This window comes from Bos indicus, chromosome 4 (genome assembly GCF_029378745.1).
Source record: "Bos indicus isolate NIAB-ARS_2022 breed Sahiwal x Tharparkar chromosome 4, NIAB-ARS_B.indTharparkar_mat_pri_1.0, whole genome shotgun sequence".
Classification (NCBI taxonomy): Eukaryota; Metazoa; Chordata; class Mammalia; order Artiodactyla; family Bovidae; genus Bos; species Bos indicus.
In genome coordinates, this window is record NC_091763.1 from 73084673 (window position 1) to 73103194 (window position 18522).

The window sequence follows — 18522 nt, forward strand, 5'->3', positions numbered from 1 at the left end:
TATAAGCAAGCAGTGGACAACCTATTGATTGATTCATTCATACGTTCACTTATTCATTCATTTATCCATTTCTAACAACTGAAGGGCTAGAAATAAAATCTGTATTTTCATTTTGAAATGAGTTCAAGACCCTGAATTTAAAATTCATTTAATTTTAAATATTCAGGTTCATTAAAGGTATAAGGATAAGTGATCAGCAGCAGGCCTTCTATACTACTCTTTAAACCTCTCATCCTTTCAGTGCTAATAAGAATGTGGGCTTTAGAAACAGCAGCAGGAAAACAAGCCTAAATGGTTAGAAACAAAGATTAGAATCTCACAAATGCTTGGATTGACCCCATGACATTTCTAACTGTTCTATTTATTGTGCTATATGTTAGCCAGTTTATTTGAGCGGGCTTATTAGTAACAGACTCATGCACGATCACATTGAGTGTATGAAGCTATTAGCGTTGCCAGATCATTTACATGCAGCAAATGCAGCAGGAGGTTCTCATACACTGCTGTCTACTTTTAATTGGAATTTTGTATTGAAAGTTCCCCTACGAAGGAAATATTTAGCTTCAATTGGACAGACAAAAGAAAACCAATCTAATGCCATTTTTATCCTTATGCTCGATTCAACTCATATTTATTTATTCCACAAAATTGATATAAAACAAAATCTGTGTATATATATAGTTCACATAAACTTAATATGTTTACATTTATATCTATAAATATAAATTTAACTTTATATGTGTACATATATACATACAAATAAACAATATGGAGGAAGGATAGTAAAAGAATGTGTGTGGCTGCATTTTTTTAAGTAAATGATATTGAGAAATTTTGTTCAAAAGAAATTCAAAACAAAATTTCGCATCATACCATATTCTAATTTCCAGATGGAGAACTAAAGAAAAATTTTAAATCATAAAATACAGGAGAAAATATAGAAGCATAAAGTGGGTTTGACAACATACATTTTTAAAAAATTTGGTACATTACAAATATAATACATGATAGTTATGAACAAATGATGTAATGAATTAGAGAAATATTTTTAATAAATATATGAAGAGTTAATCTCAATATATATATCTCTTACAAATGAATAAGTAATGATGAAGGACTTAAATAGATGAATTAAAAAGGAATGAAAATGGTCAGGAAATCAAGTTATTCAATATCATTCATAATCAAAGAAATACGTGGGGTATTATCACTCTTCCCCCATATTTGTAAACATTTGAAATGTACACAAATAATATTGAATTTTGCTTCCTTCCTATTCTCAGCTAACATTTATACATACTAAATATTTGCTAGGCACTTTCCTAAGCACTTTGCATATATTCACTCAACGTTATTTTCATGATACACCTATGAGTTTGGTACCATTATTATCTTCTTTTTATAACTAAAAAAATCAAAGCATTAAGATATTATGTAAGTCTCTCAAAGTCACAAAGCTAAGTGGTGACCTGAGGCTTGACTGTGGATGTTCTGGCTTTGACTCTGTGCTGTCAGCCGCTCCCACTACTTTGCCTCTCAATTCCCAGTTAAGGTCAAGGTGAGACTGTGCCCGTCAAAGTGTATATTGATGGATGCATCACTTCTAGAAACCAGTTAGTATGGAAGCACACATACATCCACGCATGTATTAGCTTCCAAGAACCTTAAGTACATAACACAAAGGAAAACCTAATAATAGGCAGTGAAATCAGGGCATACAATTTTCTGTATAGTATGACACTCACGTAGAGATATTAGCCATGGATAAATATAGCTGATTTTTTTAAAGCATTCTTATCTGTTTTATAAATTTCCTAAAATGATTTGTATAACCTTTTAGTTCAAAATCTCAGTAAAACCCTATTCAAATGTTAAAATAAAAAATAGTAACACATGGGCTCATTAAACCTTAGAGGGGTTACAAGTTACAATCACTGACTATTAAAAAAAAAGGATTATCTCATAAATATTTATCCCTTGTTTACTTGCCCACTTAAGTAGGCTAAAAAAATAAAACCTAAGCCCATATCATTTGCATTTGACTCACTAATTCAACAAATACTGACTGTGGGTGTACTATGTGCCAGGCATTCTTCTAGGGATATTGCAGCAAACAAAATATAACAAATTTCTGCACTTGTGGAATTTTCATTCTGGCAAGGTGAGACAAACCATAAACAACCATATATGTGATAAACAAAGAAGAAGAAAGCAATAATAAGACTAGAGATTTATGGGGGGTGCTATTTTTAGAGGATAGTTAGAGAAAGACATCCACATTTAGTGACATTTATGCAAAGACAAAAAGATATAAGAGAAGAAGTTATTTAAGGAAGAACATTCCACACAGAAAGAACAGTAAGCGTGAAACCCTAGGGTGGGAGTGTGCTTAGTTTGCTGGAGAATGGCAAGGAGGTGATATGGTACATGTAAAGTTGGAATGGGGAATGGGGAGGAAGTTGGAGACAAATGTGCTCTATATAGGGCTTTATAGGGCATTGTTAGAACTTTGCATTATACTCTCAATGAGTGTAGGTTTTGACCAGTGGAGTTCAAAGTTCTGACTTAACTTCGGAAGGCTCGTTCTGAATATTGGGTGGAAAATAGATGCTAGGACATCAAAGATGGAGGCAAGAGACCAGTGAGAAGACTGTTACCATAATCCACATGTGAGATTATTGATACTCAAGCTGGGTTCCTATATAGCCATAGAGAATGTGAGAAAAAACCCAATTTGGTATAGGTTGAGAAGGTAGACCCATTAAAATTCTCTAATGGATTGGAAATTACATATAAAGAGAGAAGTTTAAAAAAATGAGTCTGGAGAGAGAGAAAGAATGAAGTTAATGTCACTTAAAATATAACAACATTTTTTATTTTTCCACATCAGAGTCCTGCACACTTTTTGTCTTGCCCAATTCTGAGGTGACATGGGAAAGTGTCTCCCCTTTGTGATTTCCTAGCACCCCAAGTTACCTTTTTGACCAATCCATGAGCCTCTTGGGGAGGGATATTGTTTTACTGTTATTTCTATCTTCAGATATTGTACCTAGTACAATATCTGGCATGCAGTAAATAGTACATGTAAGATTTGTTGAATGAATATGCTATTTGCTTAAGTAAGTAAAGTCACTCAGTCATGTCTGACTCTTTGTGACCCCGTGGATGGTAGCCTACCAAGCTCCTTTGTCCATTGGATTTTCCAGGCAAGCGTACTGGAACGGGTTGCCATTTCCTTCTCCAGGGGATCTTCCCAACCCAGGGTTCAAACCTGAGTCTCCAGCACTGCATGCAGACAGTTTACCATCTAAGCCATCAGAGAAGTGCTTAAATGAGTGGTTAATTAGATGAATAAATAATAATTGGATTTTCCATGTAATTCACTATGACATTTTATTCTCTTTTCCAGGGTAGGCTCAGATTAATAAATTAATTGTATTTATGTGTTTGATAAGATTTCTTTTATTCTAGGCAGTCTTGAGTTTATTTTTTAAGTTTGTTTACCTAAATTATAAGCCCCTTCCCTGGTGGCTTAGAGGGTACAGCGTCTGGCTGCAATGCAGGAGACTCGGGTTCAATCCCTGGGTCGGGAAGATCCCCTGGAGAAGGAAATGGGAACCCACTCCAGTACTCTAGCCTGGAAAATCCCATGGAGGGAGGAGCCTCATAGGCTACAGTCCATGGGGTCACAAAGAGTCAGATATTTCTGAGTGACGACACATGATGACACAAGCAACATGTGATTATTAAACTGGTCTCCAGATCCTCTGGCAAAGATCCCACCATCACAAGCTGAGTCCAGATCAAAATACTAATTCACTGTAGAGGGGCATGGAGCCTGTCCTGTGGGGGTGACTAAGATGTTATATATCCTGGGACTTCCCTGGTGATCCAGTGGTTAAAACTCTGTGCCTCCACTGCAGGGGAAAGTGAAGTTGCTTAGTCATGTCCGACTCTTTGTGACCCCAAGGACTGTAACCTACCAGGTTCCACCATTCATGGGATTTTCCAGGCAAGAATACTGGAGTGGGTTGCCATTTCCTTCTCCAGGAGATCTTCCCAACCCAGGGATTGAACCTGGGTCTCCCACATTGCAGGCAGACACTTTTCCATCTGAGCCACCAGGGAAGTTCCTATAAAACCTTCCAATTCTTCCCTTATAGAAAATTTTCTATTTCTTCATTTTCATGTATCTAGGCAGTTATAACCTAAACTCACATTTCTATGTTTTATTCCTAACTGATATCAACTGTGATATCAGTCCTTCTCCCTAATTTTTCCTTCATATTACTTTCTAATCATTTTCCCCTCATAAACCTCAGGATTCATTAGATCATTCCTCTTAGAAAAAATTAAGATCTTCGGTCAAGGGATACTGCCCATGTTCCTCAGCCTGATTTCTAGGCATCTTCAATTTTGGCCACTATTTATAGAATGGTTCCCTGTGCAAGACATTTCTCTGTATTACCTTGCCTTTCTTCTCCAACTGTATTCCTCAAATTCTCCTGTTATAGGTAGAGTCCTCTTGGTTATTTACCTTCTCTGCACTGTGACTGTATTATTATCATTTCTGTCTTTTATTTGATATCTCTTCCTGGTGAGCAAACCTTTGAACTCCTTTTCATCAATCTGAAAGCTGCATAACCTTTCAGATTGTGCTCTACCAGCCATCTCAGCCTATTCCTGCCTCAGCTCTCCTAAATACATGATGTACTGCAGGCATTTCAAACCTTTAAAACTTTTCTGATATTGTAAAGTTCCTACATTTTTCATATGATTTTTTAAATTTCCAATTAGACTGTAAGTGCCTTGAAGGCAGAGGATACATATCTTCTTTATTTTCTATTCACAATTATTTGTTGTGACCTCAGCAGCAGCACATGGTTTAACATACTATGAACTGTTAGTAAATGTATATTGCCTTGATTTAAGAACTATAGTAGTAGATGTTACACAGCTTTTATATCAAATTCTGTGTGACACTCAGGAGCAAGGTTGTACATTATAGGACTGGTGATTAGCAGCCATTACCCAAGCATCACCTTGTGACCACAAGATTTACTTTCATTGAGCTTCTTATCAAAGAGTCGATCTTAGTCTGTGACCTCAAATGTTATGAACCAAGCTTTATAAATTATATAAAAATCCAATAGTGATACCCATTGTCTATTTATGACTTTTAGTATGATGATTTGCAGAGTCAGTATAGACTGGTGACGGCAGAACAGAGATTTTAGACTCAGACTGGAAGTAAAATCCAAGATACATGTTTATTTACTCTAAGAAAAGGTGATATTGTTTCTCTAGTCCACTGTTTTCTTTCCTGTACCATAGTACAGATGATAATACTTGCTACTTTGTAGGATTGTAATGAGACATGCATGTAAGGCATGCAAAACAATGCTTGACACTTGGGAGTCATCAATAAATTTTAGGAATTATTATTTCTGTCACTATTATCATCTTTATTTTTGTTATTAAGGTACAACAAGGCCTAATTTAGTCAGACTATATTATAATGATGCAAATCACATTAAAAATAATTGTCAACTCACAAGCCAAGAGAATAAGAATTGAGGATGATGGACCTCCAAAATGTAATTATCAAAAAGCTTTCTTTATGTCTTATTCAATTGTAGAGCCAACCTAATTTTGAAAGTTGTATGTTAAATAAAGTAGACTAGAAACCACAAGTTCATCCTGTTGGTAATGATACATTACAAAAATTGATTAAAAATAAATAGAGAAGAGAAGTAAAAAACAAGAAAAACTAGAAAAATTTGAGATCATTTAGTATAAGTAGCATTGCATATTATGAAATAAAATCTTGAGGATATAATTTCTTATACCAAAACACTATAATTGATGTATTAAATTACCATGAATTCTCACAAAAGGTAAAATTATTTATGATAAACACTGTTTAAGAAGATAAGAAAACATAATAGATATTTCTGCCAAATAGAACATTTTATTGACTTGGAAAGCATCTAGCACATCCAGCTAAAACTGACATTGGGCACACAAACTTATATCACCTCCTCCTGACATGCCACTAAAATAATAGTAATAGAATTTTTTAAATGGGTATAAAACAAGTGGACAAAAAGCTGGGAGAGGAGAGAGAAAAAAGGAACAGAATTTTATTAACTGGAAAGTACATAGACAAGTGGAAATGACCTAGCAGACTCAAGAAAGTTGACTTTTATTATTGGTTGTGGTAAAGACAACTGATTTGCAAATGAAATTTCTCCAAAGTGTCAGGTTTTAGTTACTTCTTGATATCAACTTGTTATCTCTAGTTGTAGAAAGTGAAAGTGAATTCACTCAGTTGTGTCCAACTCTTTGAGACCCCATGGAGTATATGCCCACCAGGATCTTACGTCCATGGGGTTTTCCAAGCAAGAGTACTGGAATGGGTTGCCATTTCCTTCTCCAGAGGATCTTCCCGATGCAGGGATCAAACCCAAGTTTCCCACACTGTAGGCAGATGCTTTTACCATCTGAGCCACCAGGGAAGTTGTAGAGGTACCCCATTATTTATTTATCTATTTTCATTGGAGTATAATTGCTGTACAAGGTTCTGTTAGTTTATGCTGTACAACGAAGTGAATCAGCTATATGTATTCATATATCCTCTCCCTCTTGAACATCCCTTCAACCCTCCCCTCATCCTACCCTTCTAGGTCATCACGAAGCACCGAGTTGAGCTCCCTGTGCTATTCAGCAGCTTCCCGTTATCTATTAATATTTTACACAGTGTAGTACAAAAAAGATCTTCATGACCCAGATAATCACGATGGTGTGATCACTTCCCTAGAGCTAGACATCCTGGAATGTGAAGTCAAGTGGGCCTTAGGAAGCATCACTATGAACAAAGCTAGTGGAGGTGATGGAATTCCAGTTGAGCTATTTCAAATCCTAAAAGATGATGCTGTGAAAGTGCTACACTCAACATGCTAGCAAATTTGGAAAACTCAGCAGTGGCCACAGGACTGGAAAGGTCATTTTTCATGCCAGTCCCAAAGAAAGGCAATGCCAAAGAATGCTCAAACTACCACACAATTGCACTCATCTCACACGCTAGTAAAGTGATGCTTAAAATTCTCCAAGCCAGGCTTCAGCAATATATGAACTGTGAACTTCCAGATGTTCAAGCTGGTTTTAGAAAAGGCAGAGGAACCAGAGATCAAATGGCCAACATCCGCTGGATCATGGAAAAAGCAAGAGAGTTCCAGAAAAACATCTATTTCTGCTTTATTGATTATGCCAAAGCCTTTAACTGTGTGGATCACAATAAATTGTGAAAAATTCTTAAAGAGGTGGGAATATCAGACCACCTGACCTGCCTCTTGAGAAATCTGTATGCAGATCAGGAAGCAACGGTTAGAACTGGAAATGGAACAACAGACTGGTTCCAAATAGAAAAAGCAGTACATCAAAGCTGTATATTGTCACCCTGCTTATTTAACTTGTATGCAGAGTACAGCATGAGAAACGCTGGGCTGGAAGAAGCACAAGCTGGAATCAAGATTGCCAGGAGAAATATCAATAACCTCAGATATGCAGATGACACCACCCTGATGGCAGAAAGTGAAGAAGAACTAAAGAGCCTCTTGATGAAAGTGAAAGACAAGAGTGTAAAAGTTGGCTTAAAGCTCAACATTCAGAAAACTAAGATCATGGCATCTGGTCCCATCACTTGATGGCAGATAGATGGGAAAACAGTGGAAAGAGTGGCTGACTTAATTTTTCTGGGTTCCAAAATCACTGCAGATGGTGATTGCAGCCTTGAGATTAAAAGATTCTTACTCCTTGGAAGGAAAGTTATGACCAACCTAGACAACATATTAATAAGCAGAGACATTATTTTGTCAATAAGGTCCATCAATTCAAGGCTATGTTTTTTCCAGTAGTCATGTATGAATGTGAGAGTTGGAGTATAAAGAAAGCTGAGCGCCAAATTGATGCTTTTGAACTGTGGTGTTGGACAAGACTCTTGAGAGTCCCTTGGACTGCAAAGAGATCCAACCAGTCCATCCTAAAGGAGATCAGTCCTGGTTGTTCATTGGAAGGACTGATATTGAAGCTAAAACTCCAATACTTTGGCCACCTGATGCGAAGAACTGACCAATTTGAAAAGAACTTGATACTGGGATAGATTGAAGGCAGGAGGAGAAGGGGATGACAGAGGATGAGATGGTTGGATGGCATCACCAACTCAATGGACATGGGTTTGGGTGGACTCCAGGAATTGGTGATGGACAGGGAGGCCTGGTGTGCTCAGTTCATGGGGTCGAAAGAGTCAGACACGACTGAGGGACTGAACTGCACTGAATACAGTAGTGCATATACGTTAGTCCTCCTCTCCCAATTTGTCTCATCCGGCCCTTCCCCCTCTGTGTCCATTCTCCATATCTATGTTTCTATTTCAGTTGTTCAATGTTAGCCCTGGAAAGTTAACTCCTCAATGCTGGCCCATATTTGAGAGTAGGCTAAGGTACCAAGTCAGAGGACAAAAAGACATGCAAAGAGAACATGAGTGCAAGGTAAGTCTGAGATCACAGGCCACATTTTATCCCACTTTAGCTGAAATCAGAGAAGTAGAGAGACTTTGAATTAAGACAGCAGTGGTGGCTGCCATAGATCCCTACAATTCAGGGCTAGAGAGCTCTTTCCTGAGATTGTAGCAAGTCATAATTCTTCAGAAGAGTTCTTCAGGAAGGCAAACTGGATAGATTGTCTTGATTTTTTTTTTTTTTTGCTATTTAAACAAATATACATATGCCATTACTCTTCCTAGAAATGCATATGGTTTTCATTAAAAAATTTTTTTAATATAAATTTATTTAATTGAAGGCTAATTACTTTACAATATTGACTTTTTAACATAACTGAAGACACAACTGATGGGAGAGAGTAGGCTTAGAAAATGTACTTATAGATTATATCTCTAAAAAAATAGAAAACTAAGGAAAAAGTATTAATTCCAAAGAATACTACTATTGGGCATTAAATTGGAATTTTCCAAGCTAGAATCCTGGAGTGGGTTGCCATTTCCTTCTTCAGGGGATCTTTCCGACTTAGGGATAGAACCCACATCTCTTGCATCTCTTGCATTGGCAGAAAGATTCTTTACCACTAGTACCATCTGGGAACCCAAAGGATAACAGTCATTAACATATATGCACACACATGCCTCAATAGTGAGTATTATTTACATGGTAATAACAATATAAATACCGAATACTGAGCTAACTAAAATTATGATATAACTACATTGAGAGTTGTAGGTAATGGGAGTATTCATTTGGGGGGTCAATGAAAGAATGAGGTGCCAATAGTAGTAAGTAAAATGTTAGAAGTTAGAAGTAGCAATATAAATACAACTTTCCTGGTGGCTCAGACAGTAAAGGATCCACCTGCAATGCAGGAGACCCAGGTTCCATCCCCGGGTCAGGAAGATCCCCTGGAGAAGGAAATGGAAACCCATTCCAGTATTCTTGCCTGGAGAATCCCATGGACAGAGGTTGCAGAGTCAGACATGACTCAACGACTAACACATTGGACATTGGACCCTTGAACATTTCAGTGGGGTGGTGGGGACTGGGGAGAGGTGTTAGAGGTACTTATCCTCCCCACAGTTAAAAATCATGTATAACTCATAGTCAGTCCCCTGCATCCTTGATTTCTCCACATCCATTCCAGATTTAACCAACCGTGGATCCTGTAAACCCCCATTGTTTAAGGGTCAACTGTATATCATTTAGAAATATGGAATACATCAGGAAGTAATGTGAATATTTTCATTTGTCTTCATGGCCAAGGTTTTCTGAACAGTGTAACAGAAGATAGAAAATGTTTCTTTCCCCAACTGCTCTTCATACCATTAAGGGTAGAAACCACTTGTCCTTCATCTTGGAACTCTCTGGTCCCCCTAAAAGGCAATTAGGGCAATAAAACTTTTATCTCCCGCAAAGACAAGACCTATATTTGAGGGTAGATACCTTCTTATCTTTCCTTAAGAAAGGTTCTTTGTCTTGTTACTGTCTCTCCCTCTGTCTCTTGCTGGAGGGGAGGAGGAATATATGTGATATCTCCTATATAATCTCCTAATTTCATAATTTCTGGAATCAGATATACAGATACCTCCTGCCCCCAACACACACACACACACACACACACACACACACACACACATGCAGCAAAGTGATATTTTCCATCATCTTGTTGCCCTGTGGATGAAAATAGAATGTGGAGAACTGAGCAAAGGTATTCTGTAGGGAAATAATAGGTCTGCCTATGGTACTAAAACCTAATGTTTACTGTTAGGATAAAATTAATTTGTATAAGTGAAAAAACTTATAAGAATCATCTAAAATAATTGAATTTGGTTATTTCAAAATTGGTTAATAGAATTGATATCAGTGATATCAAGGCTCTTTTTCTTATTACAAGCATTTTATCTCTTTGACTCAAAACTGTGTGTGATATTTGGCAAAACTAATACAATTATGTAAAGTTTAAAAAAAAAACTGTGTGTGTAATTTTAATAGTGAACTTTGAGTTAAAATTTTAAATGATCACCTATAAACCTCATTATCAAAAAAAAGGGTAACCATTTGACATTGACCTTAAAATCAGCACTTGTACAATGTTTACATAGCAGTTTGGTTTTACTTTTACTGAATTGTATCTTACCAAGAATGAATTAACCTGCATTACACACTTATAGTTCAACACATGAATTCAAGACCTTTATGGTTAAAGGAGCTGAGCTCATACTGCAATTATTTAAGTATGGACACAAATACCCTTCGAAGAGTGCCTTGGGATTTTTTCATTTTCACTGGGTCAAACCTTTTCTCTCCAGGACCTTTTGCTGCAGATGTAATTGCAGTTTATCAAGGCAGTTAGTCATACACAAAGGATTTCTGAGATGCCAGTTTGAGAAGGTCTGCACAGTATTTTTCTAGCTATCAGCTATATAACTTGGTGACACAAAGATTTTATTCTTGTTGCACATTTTTTCTTCTTAACCTTGAATAGTACTTCTTTGTGTATTACAGTTATCTCAACAGCTTTTGTTGAAAAATAGATGAAAATTGTCTAAGGAACTGTTAATACATTTTGATATTAACATGAAATCTGCTGCTTCAGAGAAGGAGATTGCTAAGTAATAAGTAATGTGAATTTCCTAAATTTGCTGGCAATCTGAAGTTATTACATATACAGAACTTACTGCTCCTTGCATAAGTGCGATTTCTTTCTATAACTAAGATATTTGATAGATATTTGACTTTATTTGGGGGAGTCTTGAAGACTAAATTTTGGGGAAGTTTCCTTCAGTGATATCCCATTTTCTCTGTAAAATTTAATATTGCTTTTTATATTTATATTTCCATGTAGTAGTTGTGATTAAAAGTATTCTGAGAAAAATTTATTTTAAAATATTTTATCATCATTACCATGATTTGTTTGCCAGGCAGAGAGTAGAGATAATAGCTAGAGGGGATAATAGAATAAAGCAATTGTTAAAAAATTTTTTTTTCTTTTGGGGTAATTTTAGATTTACAGAAAAAAAATACATAGAGAGCAGAGACTTGTGCTGGCTGAAATAAAAATATACAACATAAGACTATGAGTTTTAGTTTTATGCTGAGGACTACTCCGTGAGTGACAGCCTCTCAGATAGCTCTGAGGAACTGCTCCAAAAAGGTAAAGGGAAAGGGTTGATATATATATGATTTTGGTGAAGGAGTGCATGCAATCAAGCATACATCTGAGTAAAAGAATACTGTTAATCATCAGCAACTCAGTTAATGATGTTAGTGCTTTTCTTACATGGGAAGATACAAGAATCCAGGTTCATAAAAAATTTTCTCCTGAAATATTTCTGATTATCTAAGGATTTGTTTTCCCAAAGCACAGAGTGCCTCATCCTGATCTTTCCCTGAATTCCTTTCAGGGTGTATTGTAGGTCAGTGACTGCTGTAGCTGATGACTTCATTCTTATGGAACCACAGTCTTTGCTTTACAGTTGCTATAAACCCTGCATCCTGTTTCAGTTCCCCTGTTGTTGGTAGCTTCCATTGCCATGTACCTTTTTCAAAACTAAGAAAATAGTACTGATACTTTGTGCTGTGCTTAGTTGCTCAGTCATGTCTGACTCTTTGTAACCCCATGGACTGTAGCCAGCCAGGCTCCTCTGTCCACAGGGATTCTTCAGGAAAGAATACTGGAGGGGGTTGCCATGAGCTCCTCCAGGGGATCTTCCAAACCCAGGGATCGAATTCAGGTCTCCCACAATGCAGATGGATTCTTTACTATTTGAACCACCAGGAAAGTCCAAGAATACTGGCGTGGGTAGACTATCACTTCTCCAGGGGATCTTCCTGACCCAGGAATCTAACACGGGTCTCCTTCATTACAGGTGGATTCTTTACCAGCTGAGCTACCAGGGAAGCCCACTAATATTTTATTATTAACTAAATACTTCATTTTATTAGGATTTTACCATTTTTTCCATTATATGTTTTTTTTCTCTTCCAGAAAGCAATCCAGTCTAACATATGCCATTTAGTAATCTTGTCTCCTTAGTTTCCTCTGGTCTTTAATGGTTTCTCATTCTTTGCTGTATTTGGTGGCCTTGACAGTTTTAAAGAGTGCCAGTCAAGTATTTTGTAAAGTTTCCGTCAGTTTGGTTTTGTCTGATATATCATTTCTCATGATTAGACTGGAGTTATGTACTGTCAGAAAGAATGCTATAGAGATGATATGCGTTTTTCAACGCTTTGTATTAGGGGCACATGATATCCACATGGCATCATTAGTCCTGTTTCTTAGGTAGATAGACTTTGCTAGGTTTTTGTGCTATAAAGTTACTAGTCTTCCCTTTCCAGTTTCTATTATATAGAAATGGGTCACTAAGTCCAGCCCATACTTGTTGGAAGTACAGGTATGAGAATTAAACTCCACCTCCATTTATGACAACTTTGTATCTTTTCTTTTTATTTATTTATTCAATAAATTTATTTATTTAATAAATACAGACTCATGTATGTTTATTTTACAATTTAGGTTATAATCCATCACTCCATTTCCCCCTAACTTTGGCCATTAAGAGCTCTTTCAAGATTTGCTCAGTGTCTTCTTAACATGGCCAAATGGAGTTACTTTTTAAGCACTTTCTTACTTTGTGATACTTCTAGACACTCTAGGCTCTTGATATATTTTTACTATTCAACTCTACCCTCAAGGAAGAAGCCCTGGTTTCTTGAAATGGAGAATGGTACTAGAAAACAAAATCTGAGAATTGGGTATAAAATGATTGTTTTAAAAGAATATGAACAATAAGTACATTTGGTTAAGAGAGAAAAGTTGCAGTGTAGGAGACTAAAATAATAAAATGACACAACTGAAGATATAAACAATAGGTAATAGGAATTAATAGATAGCAAAAATAGACGGGGAGACATTAAGTAAAAGGGATCACTCATGTTTCTGATATTTAAGGGAAGAATGAGTGAGTCAGACATAGCTTGAAATGGAATTGATGGCAAGAAAGAAAACACATATGAAGTTTCCTTATATTTATTTTATTAATTCATTTCATTTCATTTTATTTTGGAAATTAGGTTCTATCCAAAGCCACTGATGTTGAATATGAGACTGAAGGCTTGACTTGATTAGAAAGGATTTTGAACAGTTGATGGGATGATTATGTTAAGTAACAGGGGTTGTGTCCCTTTGAAGTTAGAAAAGCTAGCAGTCAGATTAGTTTTTTGTTTCTCCAAGAATGATCTGTAGGATGCAAGAAAAAGAAGGAAAAAGGTGAATTTAATGGTGTGATTTTGGTAATGATAGATGATAAGTATTTGTAAACATAATGAAGTGTTTTCCAAAACAGAATTTTTAAACCCTGTCACTTTTACATTTTCAGGAAATTTGCATGCTGGTTTACAACCTCTTGGTAGCTTGAGATCCGTCCTGGTGAGTGTTTATATCATAGGCATTGGAAAAAAACACATCAGGCCTTTATTTCCCCAGAGATGGTTGTTGAACACATACCACTGCTTTTTCTCCTCTCACCCTACTTTTGAAAAGGTTATCTGTATCTTTTGCTCAATTTTGCCAACCTGAAGAAACCACCAAGGAAGAGTAATGGTATTCTCATGAAACAAATAGGCAATTTGCAAGTTAATACCACTCTGGGAGGGGGCGTGGTAGACGGACTTGTTTATAAATCAGTTGTACTTAGAGGGTCAGATGAAATAAGCCTTTGGGGTAGAAGGGAAAACTCTAGGATCTGGGGAGATTCTAACACTTCTGTAGTCCCAAATTCAGTGGTCACAGTTCTGAACTGAAGGCAGATACCTGAGGTGAAGATAAAAATTGAGGCTCAATATCCATGAAAAAGAAGTTTTACTTTGTGGTAAAATCAGATCAGTAATTGACAATGCATTGAAGTGTGTTAATAGTTAACTAAAAACAGGAGCTTTTGTGGTAGTAGTTATTCTATGTCTTGACTGTATTGGTGGCAACATGATTTTCTTGTTATTGTTCAGTCACTAAGTTGTGTCTGACTCTTTATGACCCCACGGACTGTAGCACACCAGACTTCCCTATCCTTCACTATCTCTTGGTGTTTGCTCTAACACATGTCCATTGTGTCCATGATGCTATTTGACCACCTCATCCTCTACTGCCTCCTTCCCCTCTTGCCCTCAACCTTTCCCAGCATCAGGGTATTTTCCAATGAGTCAGTTTTTCACATCAGATGGCCCAAGTATTAGAGCTTCAGCTTCAGCATCAGTCTTTCCAAAGAATATTCAGTGTTGATTTCCTTTAGGATTGACTGGTTTGATATCCTTGCAGTCCAGGGGACTCTTAAGAGTCTCCACCAGCACCACAATTTAGAGCATCAGTTTTTTAGCACTCAGCCTTCTTAATGGTCCAACTCTCACATCTGTACAGGGCCACTGGAAAAACCATAGCCTTGACGATACAGACTTTTGTCAGCAAAGTGATGTCTCTACTTTTTAATATGCTGTCTAGGTTTGTCATAACTTTCCTTCCAAGGAGCAAGCCTCTTTTAATTTCATGGCTACAGTCACAATCCTCAGTGATTTTGGACCCCAAGAAAATAAAATCTGTCACTGTTTCTAATTTTTTCCCATCTATTTGCCATGAAGTGATGGGACAGGATGCCATGATCTTAGATTTTTGAATGTTGAGTTTTAAGCCAGCCTTTTCGCTCTCCTCTTTCACCCTCACCAAGAGGCTCTTTACTTCCTCTTGACTTTCTGCCATCAGAGTGATTATCATTTGCATATCTGAGGCTATTGATATTTCTCCTGGTAATCTTGATTTCAAATTGTTATTCATCCAGCCTGGCATTTTGCATGATATACTCTACATATAAGTTAAAATAAGCAAGATGATGATATACAGCCTTGTTCTATACCTTTCCCAATTTGAAACCAGTCAATTGTTCCATGTCCAAGTCTAACTGTTGCGTCTTGATCCGCATACAGGTTTCTCAGGAGGAAGGTAAGGTGGTCTGGTATTCCTATCTCCTTAAGAATTTTCCAGTTTGTTGTGATCCACAAGGTTATTCCATTATCTTGATTGTGTTTGTGGCAACATGACTACAGCTGTCCAAATTCATATAACTGTCCAGCTAACAAGGTGAATTTTACTATATGTGAATTTTATCTTGAACCTATTTGGAAATAATAAAACATGGGCAAAGGTATACTACTAGGTGATAGCAGATTGAAAGTAGAGCTCATAATCATACCTCTCAAGGCAGAAATCAGATTAAAAATCAAAGAGATAAATAAGCATACTTAATAATCTTAAAGGCTATATATCACAAACTGCTTAAGGGATGAATACTTATGTGTAAACTAACACAGCAATAGTTCTCATGAAGCATAAAAATAAAAAAATTCAAAGGAAAATACACAGGAATACAACTTACAAACAAAAGAATAATGACATCTCTCCTCCTGAAAATAAAACTCAAATAGAATATTCTACCAGAAGACAACAACAGCAAAATGTTAAGAAATGTTCGGGTGAAAATTTAAGAGTAAAATTTTAAAATTCTTTCAAACTGATGATACAGTATGATATATAAAAAGTCTGTGGGATAGCAGTAGAACAACCACCAAAAAAATATAAATACCTATATAAGTAAAACTAAGTCCCTCAAAAGAATTAAACACTCAGTGCAATAAGCTAAGGAAAAAGTAAAATAGAAAGAAAGAAAGTAGAAAGAATTAATAAAGACAAAAGTTAATGAGTTGGAAAAAATAAAAACAATAGAATCAATGAATCAATGTAAAAGCTGGTTTCTTTCAGAAAAGGTAAACAAAACAGATAAACCACTAGCTAATTTATCAAAAGAGAGCACGCGCCGGGGCCCATCCCATCTGCGACCTGCAATAAACGTGTGGGACTCACCTCACAAAAAAAAAAAAAAAAATGCTGAGGTCGTAGATGTGGAACCACAGAAAGGTAAGCATTAAAATTCATATTGTGGTAAAATCTTCAGGAAAAAATAACCATTTCTACAAACACACAAACAATTGCAAGGAGAGAAAACAAACAGGGGGTAGTTAGATGGTTAAGAAGAACCTTTTAACCATTTAAACCAAAGAACTTCATTTGATATCTACCTTAAGCAAGCAGCCAACCAGCTAACCAACCAAACAACAAACAAAACTGGAAAAAAATGAGAAAAGTGGGACATTTGTGCAAACACTAAATAAATAAGAAATTATTTTTAGGTATGATGATAGCATTTAAAATTATATTTCAATATGAGTCATTGTTTTCTGAGTTCAACACTGAAATATTTATAAGAAATGAAGTGATAATCCCACATTGTGGAGTGAAAAGGGAGAGGCAAGTGAAATTACAGATGAAACAGAAATTCCTGAGTTGATAAAATTATTGACAGTAGAAGAGGGCTACATGTAGTTTCAATATATCAGTCTCTTTACTTTTGTATAATATATGCTTATTGATTTCCATAATAAGTTGACAACTGTACGGAATTTAAGACTTCACAAGTTTCAGCATGCTACAAAGATGAGGCAGAATTAGAATGTCCACACATTTGGGAGGCAGAAAATACAGATTTGTCCATAACTAGTCTCACACCCTAAAAGGTGAGCTGACCATACTCAATAACATAGATAAATCTCATAAGCCTAATATTGAGCAAAATAAATTGTACTGTGACTCCAAATAAATTGTACTATGACTCCATTTATATTTCAAAACAGGCAAAGTGAAGCTGTGGTTTAAAAGTTTGTTCTGTTCTGTTCAGTCACTAAGTCATGTCTGACACTTTTGTGACCCCATAGACTGTGGCCCGCCAGGCTCCTCAGTCCATGGGATTTCTCAGACAAGAATCCTAGAGTGGGTTGCCATTTCCTTTTCCAGGGGATCTTCCCCATTAGGGATTAGACCCGCATTTCCTGCATTGTCAGAGAATGAGCCACCAGGGAAAGAGAGTGATTGTTCTTTTGGGAGCAGTGACCAGAACATTAGTTCATAAGGGGCTGCTGAGGCACTGGTGATTTTGCCTGTCTTACTATCATACAGGCAGGTTAAATTTGTGGCAATGCATTGAGTTATATTCTAATGATTTGTATATGTCTCTGTATACATGTTATAATTCAATAAAAAGGTAAGAACATGGGCAGAGGTAGAACAGGTGTTCCAAGTTTTCTCATAGCCTCCCTTGGCATTGATATTATCTAATCATAATTCTGGGCTTCCCTGGTAGCTCAGCTGGTAAAGAATCTGCCTGCAACTCAGGAGATCCTGGTTTTATTTCTGGGTTGGGAAGATCCCCTGGAGAAGGGATAGGCTACCCACTCCAATATTCTTGGGCTTCCCTGGTGGCTCGGACGGTAAAATCTGCCCACAGTGCGGGAGACCTGGGTTTGATCCCTGGTTTGGGAAGATCTCGGAGAGGAGGGCATGACAACACACTCCAGTATGCTTGCCTGGAGAATCTCTATGGACAGAGGAGCCTGGCAGGCTACAATCCAAGGGGTTGCAAAGACTCAGACACAACTGAGCAACTAAGCACAAGCACAATCATAATTCCATTACTTCACATGAAACAGATTAAGCAGTCCCACTCTGCTCTTTAATAACACTATTTAAAAGCAACCAAGCACTGTTTTTGACAAATTGCTTCTAATTGTAATTTTGTGAACTTATTGAAATAGCTTAAATTTTATTTATCTGAGAAATGTATCCTATCAAAATGGTACATATACTTGAGAGAATAAAAAAACACCATGAATTGGTTATTTCCATATTCCAACTTACAGAAAAACAGTGAATGAATTTCTGGGTATTCAGTTCAGTTCAGTCACTGAGTCGTGTCTGACTCTTTGTGACCCCATGAACCACAGCATACCAGGCCTCCCTGTCCATCACCAACTCCCGGAGTTCACTCAGACTCACATCCATCGAGTCAGTGATGCCATCCAG

The 18522-nt window shown here is 36.7% G+C and overlaps 1 long non-coding RNA gene across 1 annotated transcript in view; it reads left to right on the top strand.

Annotated features, from left to right (window-relative positions):
• LOC139182734 (uncharacterized) overlaps positions 1-17264 on the top strand; it is a 327514-nt gene extending 310250 nt beyond the window's left edge. The window contains exon 5 of the long non-coding RNA XR_011566273.1: positions 13943-17264. This is a non-coding gene — a long non-coding RNA (uncharacterized lncRNA). The remainder of the gene's footprint in view (positions 1-13942) is intronic.
• Positions 17265-18522: the final 1258 nt, after the last annotated feature.